This window comes from Hylobates moloch, unplaced genomic scaffold, assembly GCF_009828535.3.
Source record: "Hylobates moloch isolate HMO894 unplaced genomic scaffold, HMol_V3 SCAFFOLD_19, whole genome shotgun sequence".
Taxonomy (NCBI): domain Eukaryota; kingdom Metazoa; phylum Chordata; class Mammalia; order Primates; family Hylobatidae; genus Hylobates; species Hylobates moloch.
The window spans coordinates 65568811-65577631 of record NW_026652294.1 but is presented as its reverse complement, the minus strand read 5'-3'; the positions used below and the strand labels follow the sequence as shown (position 1 = coordinate 65577631).

The 8821-nt window shown below is 43.2% G+C and overlaps 1 pseudogene; it reads right to left on the bottom strand.

Annotated features, from left to right (window-relative positions):
• LOC116810077 (lupus La protein-like) overlaps positions 1-2328 on the bottom strand; it is a 9078-nt pseudogene extending 6750 nt beyond the window's left edge.
• Between the last annotated feature and the right edge of the window lie 6493 nt (positions 2329-8821).

Here is an 8821-nt window from a genome sequence, read left to right as displayed (position 1 = left end):
GAAGATGTCTCCTAAAAAAAAAAATAAAAAAAAAAAAAAAAAAAAAAAATTAAAAAAAAAAAAAAAGTAAAAATTATTATTTGAACTGTAGTTTGTAGAAATTGACCAAATTGTTCACTTCTTTCTGTATCCCCACCTCGGCTGTGTCATGTCACCATGCCTGAATTCTGATTCTGCGCTTGGCCATGCCACCTGCTTTAGCCAATGGGGCGCCTTGCTAGCTTGCTGATGGTTGAGAGACACATGCCACGGAGGCAAGACTCCCACCTCACTGGGCCCCGCCTAGATTAGCCAGCAGCCAGGGGAGCCACAGACCTGGAAACGAGCCTAGCCTACATCAGTGGAGCTGCCTAGAGACCCACAGTTGGCCACAGACACAGGACAGATCAGACAAGCACTGCACACTTGGAGCTAAATAAACGTTTACTGTTGCACACCATGGGATTTGAGGTTCTGTGTGAATGCAGCATTTTTGCAGCAATGGTGATAATTGTGTTTGAGAAAAATAAAACTGCAAATGTCAACAGGGAGAGTGGGGAGGGGGTCGTTTGCAAGTTTATGTAAGGTAATCAGGGAAGGTCTCCCTGAGAAGATGACACTTGAGAAAATACTTCAGGAGGTGGGAGAGAGACCTGTGTCTCTATCCAGGAGGGAAGGGGGAGTGCTTCAAGCTGAGAAAAGAACGTATCTGAAGAGACAGCCTCCTGTGTCTGAGGATCCCAAGAAAGTCAGTGTGACTGGAGCAATGGCGAAGAGATGAAGGAGATCAGGTCAGTAAAACCAGGGGAACAGAACAGACCCAAATTCTGGGGCTCTCCAGGAATTCTCAAAGCTGTGTTATGCTTACACACCTTGTGAATTCTAGAATGGGCATTTGGAGTTCTGCAATTCCTCACAAGTACTTGATAATCCAACCCTTTCTTGCACAGAGCATCTCAAAGCAAGAGAGCCTGCTGAACCCTCCTGTGGGAGGGCTAATTTATTGACATGCAGATAAATGGGTTGCCTTAATCTTAAGGTCCCAGGCTAGGCCCAGATAGAAATGTCTGAGACAGGTTGAAGCTAACACCCTGAGTATGTTCCAGAGGATCCAGGCCCTCAGGTGGAGCCAAGTCAGCTTCAAATCACGCCCCTCCAGCTACGTGACTTGACATGCAGCATATGTATTGGATTTTATCATTAGAAAAGTTTCACATGTGGCATATTACGTCAGCACATGAATGTTCCAAATGAAATAAAATTCTACCAGGGGAAAAAATTAGATAGTGTGTTAAAATACACGGAAGTTATAAATCACTAAGATATCCAGGCTTTCCATTTAAAACAAAACAAAAAAAAGCCAGGGTAGATTCTCCAGATGGTCTCAATCCACATCATTTGGGTGGAAACAAAATGCTTTAACCTGTCTCGGCAAAGAACATCTCATTTCGAAATAAAAGTAAGAAATGGAATGTCTATGGTGATTTTGAAGATGGATTAATGTTTAAGTGACTTACATTAAAATGCACATGGCTATCGATTTGCTACAGGAAGTATCATCTCAACCCAAGGCCCTTACGCTGGAGAGGTTCTGCTGTCTGTGTTGAATTTAAGACAAATGTATACATGACACAAGCATTTTCATTCATAGTCTATTATTTTATTCTAAACTCCCCTCTTTTCCTATCTCCTTCATTATACCATTTCACCTCCACTCCTTTCAATTATAGCTACTTCTTTTAAAGCAATAACGGATTTTAAAGGGGAGAATGTATAGCATCTCTACCAAGTACAATCCACAATGTGTATTTTATTTGAGTTGTTAAAGTTCTTGGCCATCAGAGATACTACTGAGTATATTATGTCTTCCGTATTTTCCATCTGTCTTATTTACATATTGATATAAAATAACATGTGTAGAAACATCTTGAAATAATGTAAATTAAGCACTTTGCAAGGGAACATGTCCCTTAAACAGCACAGTACACACATTTTTTAAAGTTTCCATGTAAGTACGAGATATCTTTCTGCAAACTGAGAAGAGGCAAATTTTCCTTTGCTCCCTTGAAAGGTCTGTATTTCCTCCGTTCATGACTGATCAGACTCTTCTAATTCCTTTTCAAAACTGTAGGCCCAAAGGAGACTTTTCCCCCAATTTCTGATCCACATAGCTTACAGGGGAGACTTAGAAAATATCTGTAAAACCCAGGAAATGGTGTGTATGAGAGAGCCGGAAGCAAGTCTCTGAGATTCTCCTGCTATGCAACCTACTATCTACCTCCTTCCAGCAATGTCTGGGTTATTCCTCCTATTGGAATGGACACTCCACATGTAATCATCACGATGCATTCTCAGAGGTAGTAGAGGGGGAATATCTATTGTTTACCTACCTTAAGAGAAGCCCTCTCTAATAGATCCTCAAAAATATCAAAGTATGGCACCATCCCTGGCCACAAGACAGATACATTATAGTTGGGTAAATAAGGTAGCATTTCTATTTTTAAAAAATATTAATTATTCAAAATAAATTGAGTTCAGATACTAATACCATATTAATAGAAGTTCAATAGAATAAGAACTTACTCTGAGATGAGTCAGGCCAACCGGGTAAACTTCAGAGGGGTAGAGACTTTGATTTCACAGCTTTGATAACACAGCTTTGAGAATTCCTTGTAACATAAGCCCTGCACTCAGGCAGGTCGAGAGACGTGGAGGTGGCTGCAAGCAAGGCTTTTGGTGGGTACATCTATTCCTTAAAACAGATAAGTAAATAAATAAAAATAAGTGAATCAGATACTATCATAGGTGGAGAGATAGTTAAAAAAAAAAAAAGCAAGATAGAATGTCAGGTCCTTTAGATTTAATATTCTAGAGTAAAAACGCAACAAACATGTAATGGAAAAAAAAACATCACATCAAACTGTGATAAGCATTATAGGAAAATAAAACAGGATGATGGCACAGGGAGGAATGGCCACTTCAACCAAGATGGTGAGGGAAGACCTTTTTAATGAGCTGGCATCAGAAAGCTCATCAGAAATTGACCTGGGGCAATGGCTGGGCAGAGAATGTGGAGGGCAGGATTTCCTCAAGTCTAGGTTGTAGAACTCTGGGATCCTGGTGGGAGGTGACAGCTTGCTGGCAGTCCTCACAGCCCTCGCTTGCTCTCGGCACCTTCTCTGCCTGGGCTCCCACTTTGGTGGCACTTGAGGAGCCCTTCAGCCCACCGCTGCACTATGGGAGCCCCTTTCTAGGCTGGCCAAGGCGGGAGCCGGCTCCCTCAGCTTGCAGGGAGGTGTGGAGGGAGACGCGCGAGCGGGAACCGGGGCTGCGCGCGGCGCTTGCGGGCCAGCTGGAGTTCCGGGTGGGCGTGGACTTGGCGGGCCCCCCAACTCGGAGCAGCCGGCCGGCCCTGCCGGCCCTGGGCAATGAGGGGCTTAGCACCCAGGCCAGAGGCTGTGGAGGGTGTACTGGGTCCCCGAGCAGTGCCGACCCACCGGCGCTGCGCTCGATTTCTCACCGGACCTTAGCTGCCTTCCCGCGGGGCAGGGCACGGGACCTGCAGCCCGCCATGCCTGTGCCTTCCCCCGCCTCCGTGGGCTCCTGTGCAGCCCGAGCCTCCCCCACGAGCACCCCCTGCTCCACAGCGCCCAGTCCCATCAACCAACCAAGGGCTGAGGAGAGGGAGCACACGGCGCGGGACTGGCGGGCAGCTCCACCTGCAGCCCGGGTGCGGGATCCACTGGGTGAAGCCAGCTGGGCTCCTGAGTCTGGTGGAGATGAGGAGAAGCTTTATGTCTAGCTCGGGGATGGTAAACGCACCAGTCAGCGCCCTGTCACAACAGACCACTGGGCTCTACCAAACAGCAGGACGTGGGTGGGGCCAGATAAGAGAATAAAAGCAGGCTGCCGGAGCCTGCAGTGGCAACCAGCTCGGGTCCCCTTCCACACTGCGGAAGCTTTGTTCTTTCGCTTTTTGCACTAAATCTTGCTACTGCTCACTCTTTGGGTCCACACTGCTTCTATGAGCTGTAACACTCACCGCGAAGGTCTGCAGCTTCGCTCCTGAAGCCAGCGAGCCCACGAGCCCACAGGGAGGAACCAACAACTCCAGACGCGCCGCCTCAAGAGCTGTAACACTCACTGCAAATGTCTGCAGCTTCACTCCTGAGCCAGCGAGACCACGAACCCACCGGAAGGAAGAAGCTTCACTCCTGAGCCAGCGAGACCACGAACCCACCGGAAGGAAGAAGCTCCGAACACATCCGAACATCAGAAGGAACGAACAACTCCAGACACGCCACCTTAAGAGCTGTAACACTCACCGCGAGGGTCCGTGGCTTCATTCTTGAAGTCAGTGAGACCAAGAACCCACCAATTCTGGACACACTTGTACATGTCTAAAAGTGATCAAGAAAAAAAGAACCTTTTCCATAGATTTTCAGTGTGGAGATTCATAATACACATTAGCAAATTAGAGATGACTGAAAGTCCACAGTAAGGAGAACCTGTTTAACTCAATGCTTCTCTGAAATGCCTGAACATGATGGTTGTTCTTTGGGGTTGTATATGTCTGTGGTGGGAGTCACTGGGGAGAAGAGGTCAGTTGTACTCTAATAACATCTCTACTATTGGTTTGCAAAATGCTGTTCATGCCAAACTAAGAAGTTTGAAGAATCCAATAGAATAAAACCTGAATGGAGCCTCCTGTAGTTGTGCAACATGTTGGCCTGTTTAGAGTTTGATCTATAATAAATAAGAAGCCATTTTAATTTTCATACAGGAAACATACAGGGTAAAAGTGTCTGTTTTGATAGTGTTACCCTGACAGTGATAATGCTGGGTAAAGTTAATGAAGAAAACACAGAGTAGTTGGGAAAGTATTACTCTAGCCTAAGCAAGAATGCTTGAACCTCAAAAACAGCAAAGGAAATGAATAGCAAAGGGAAGATATGAAAGATTATTAAAGAAGAATTTGCCAAACAAGAGAAATTGCCAGATATCTGGAACATGGGAAAGATACTAAATATTAAGTTGGAAGCAGTGGGTTGGTATTAAGGTGACAAATCAGAAATAACAACAAAAAAGTAAATAACATTATAACAAGCAAACTGAGGACAGGCAAGGACAGAGGATGAAATGGCAATAAGGATTGAAACAAAATTTTGGTTATGATATGAATAGCCTAGCGTGAAAACTTTAGGAGTTTATTACTCATTTTATAAGGAAGCTACTAAAGCTTTCTTAGTAGGGCATGGGAAGATTAGCAGTATGTTTTCGTAAGCTTTGTTGGGTACCAGTGTAGTTTAGAATTAACTGGAGAAGGGAGACAGTGGAGCAGTGTCTAAGAGACAACAGTGGGAAAAGGAAAGAGGAGAGAGAGGCTCAAGCTGTTTCACTGTAGAATATGGAAACAGGCAGGGCCAAGTTTATAGCAAGCACTCACAGGTAAAGAAAAGTCAAGTATGGGCCGGGCGCAGTGGCTCACGCCTGTAATCCCAGCACTTTCGGAGGCCGAGGCGGGCGGATCACGAGGTCAGGAGGTCGAGACCATCCTGGCTAACACGGTGAAACCCCGTCTCTACTTAAAAAAAAAAAAAAAAAAAAAAAAAATAGCTGGCTGTGGTGGCGGGCGCCTATAGTCCCAGCTACTCGGGAGGCTGAGGAAGGAGAATGGCGTGAACCTGGGAGGCGGAGCTTGCAGTGAGCCAAGATCGCGCCACTGCACTCCAGCCTGGGCGACAGAGACTCTGTCTCAAAAAAAAAAAATCAAGCATGATAGTATTGTTATCAGAATATCAGAATTGGAAAGATGGGGAAGGCAGTCAAAGTTAAGGGTGGAGGCAGCAGGTGAATGAGAGCAGATTCTCAGTTCCATCTGGAACAAGTTGAGTTTGAGTAGCTGGTGGGTTAATCAGGAAGACACATTCTGCAGACAGCCGAAGCTGAAGGGAGATGAAGATTGTAGAGACAATTAGGTTATCACTGAGGTTAAAAGTACCAAACAAGACTATCCTGCCTCCACGACTTACTCTCTGTGTGACTCTGTGAAAGTTACTTATCTTTTCTGTGACTCAGTTTTCTCTCTCTTTTTTTTTTTTTTTTGAGTTGGAGTCTCACGCTGTTGCCTAGGCTGGAGTGCAGTGGCGTGATCTCTGCTCACTGCAACCTCTGCCTCCCAGGTTCAAGCCATTCTCCTTGCCTCAGCCTCCCAAGTAGCTGGGATTACACTCACCTGCCGCCACACCAGGCTAATTTTTTTGTATTTTTAGTAGAGACAGGATTTCACTATGTTGGCCAGGCTGGTTTCAAACTCCTGACCTTGTGATCCACCCGCCTCGGCCTCCCAAAGTGCTGGGATTACAGGCGTGAGCCACCACGCCCGGCCTCCAGTTTCCTCTTCTATAAAATGGGGTTAATGATAATATCAATCTCATTACACTGTTGTAAGGGTTTAAAAAGTGAGTCTATGGGAAGTGCTTAAAAGAGTATCTGGCACACAGCGTTTTCCAAATTATGTTGAATTACATAAGCCTTTTTAATTCTCCACAAGGATAAGTAAATAATGCCTATTGCTATGGAGTTCATATTTTGATTCTCAAATCCAACCTCAGGAAAAGAGTATCTGAAAGACAGTACACTGTGTCTTTGCCTTGTTTCCAAATCACTGTGTTTCTTTTGTAATAGTTGATTAATTAGACCATTAAAGTAGCCTAGATACTAGATCTAGATTTTGAAATAATTTTAAGACAATTTAAGACTCAAATCTGTTAAGTTGAAATGAACTTGGAGGTTCAGAGGGATGACAGGAGACTGTCATATCACTTTATTCCTGAAGATTTTCTCTTAACTGTTCACATTTTTTATGACCTTCACCAGACTCAGCTTGGATATATTACAGGTAGGGTTAAGATTAGGGTTAGAGTTAGGGTTAGGGTTAAGAACAGAGTTGGGAAAATTTTAGAGAAGTAAGTCTCTAAAACTACATGGCCATGAAAATATTAACCATTTTAATAGAAAAGCTTATATATCTTGCATCAGAATGTTCATCAGTTATTGGTGCAATAAAACTTCAAAAATTGTTAGTGCAATTTAATGAAGCTGCTTATGAACTGCTACTTAAAAAATGTATGCCTGTTAATCCAGCCTGTCTCTGAAAGTGGGCTCTCACAAAGGAAGGGATTATCTCATAGTGTATCCTGTTCTGCTGTTTAGTGAGGATGCTTCACCGCTTCTACCAATGATGATTTTCTGGAAACAGTTACTACCCTTAAGAGACATGCTCAGATAAAAACTAAGTTGTTTCTCTTTGCAAATGGAAAAATGGTCAGTTCATATATTTTAAGTCCAAAAACTTGAAAAATAAAATTGTAAGACACACTTTTTCCATGACATTTTCATATCTGAAGAATATTTACATATGCATTTTAGAAGAGGATTTAGTTCATTTTGTGGAACTTGTCTTAATAATTACCAATAACTGTTTAAAATTCTGATGAAATGTTAACCATTCTATTCTATGTACTGAAAAGCACAATAGGTTAGATTTATGTCTTTAAAGGTTTGAGTCAGAGATACATAGATTAAATTAACATTTTATTTTATTTATTTTTTTTAGACAGAGTCTCACTCTGTTGCCCAGGCTGGAGTTCAGTGGTACGATCTCAGCTCACTGCAACCTCCGCCTCCTGGGTTAAATCGATTCTCCTGCATCAGCCTCCTGAGTAGCTGGGATTACCGGTTCCCACCACCACGCCCGGCTAATTTTTGTATTTTTATTAGAGTCAGGGTTTCACTATGTTGGCCAGGCTGGTCTTGAACTCCTGACCTCAGGCAATCCTCCCACCTCAGCCTCCCAAAGTGCTGGGATTACAGGCATGAGCCACCGCACCTGGCAGAAAATAACATTTTAATTTTGTCATCATGTTTACGTAAGTTCTAATTTTTTTAGGTCATGTAACTATAGAGCAATTTAGGCAGACAATAATTTCAGTTATTGACCACAAGAATTGTTTGTTTGTTTTAAAGAAAGATTTTTTTTCTTTTCTCTCAAAATGGTACTGTGACCATAAAGACATTTTCCTTTAAATTCATAAACAAAATAAAGATAGTTTGGTGCTTAACACTCAAGACACCTGGAGGTAAAATAAATAGTTGCCAAGGATTGTATTTACAATTATATTTTATATGAAGTAACACATGGTCTTACTAGCTTCAGTTTAATATAATTCTCCCTGCAAATGTCAGTTGAAGTGAAAAGAATCTTCCAAAGAAGCTGAACCAGAAGCTGATATGCTTACAAGCATGGGCGTTGGATTGTGGTTTGATTTGTTAGGGAAACTAATGGAAAACTCTGGGCTTCTTAGGTCCCTCTTCCTTGACGTATAGGCCACAGTGATTTGGCAAAAGCAGAATTGAAGGAGAACTTTCTGAATATTTTTAGCGGTAGTATATGACCCCATTATAAACACCAAGTGTGTGGGCTGAGCACGTGTGAGCGATGGAAGTGAACAACCTAACACAAGATGAGACAAGGATGATTTAGTGTAAGAGTCGCAACGCCTTGAGAACATAGCCATAAAGCAGGTTTATTTTCCCAATCATTGTCAACAAATATACTCTGCTCATTAAGATCACATTTTTTTTCAAGCTTCTTAGCTCATCTGATCATATAAATTTTCACTTGTTTTATGTCATTAGAGGAGTTCCTTTTTCCCTCTCTGGCGCCTCGTTGGAGCAGGGCCGTCTCCACGTGGGACTTCGGGGAGGGAGGCTGCCGCTCTCCCTGAACGCTGCGATCGCTGAGGCCTAGAGGCTGGGTATGAACACAAGTGTTCTTCCA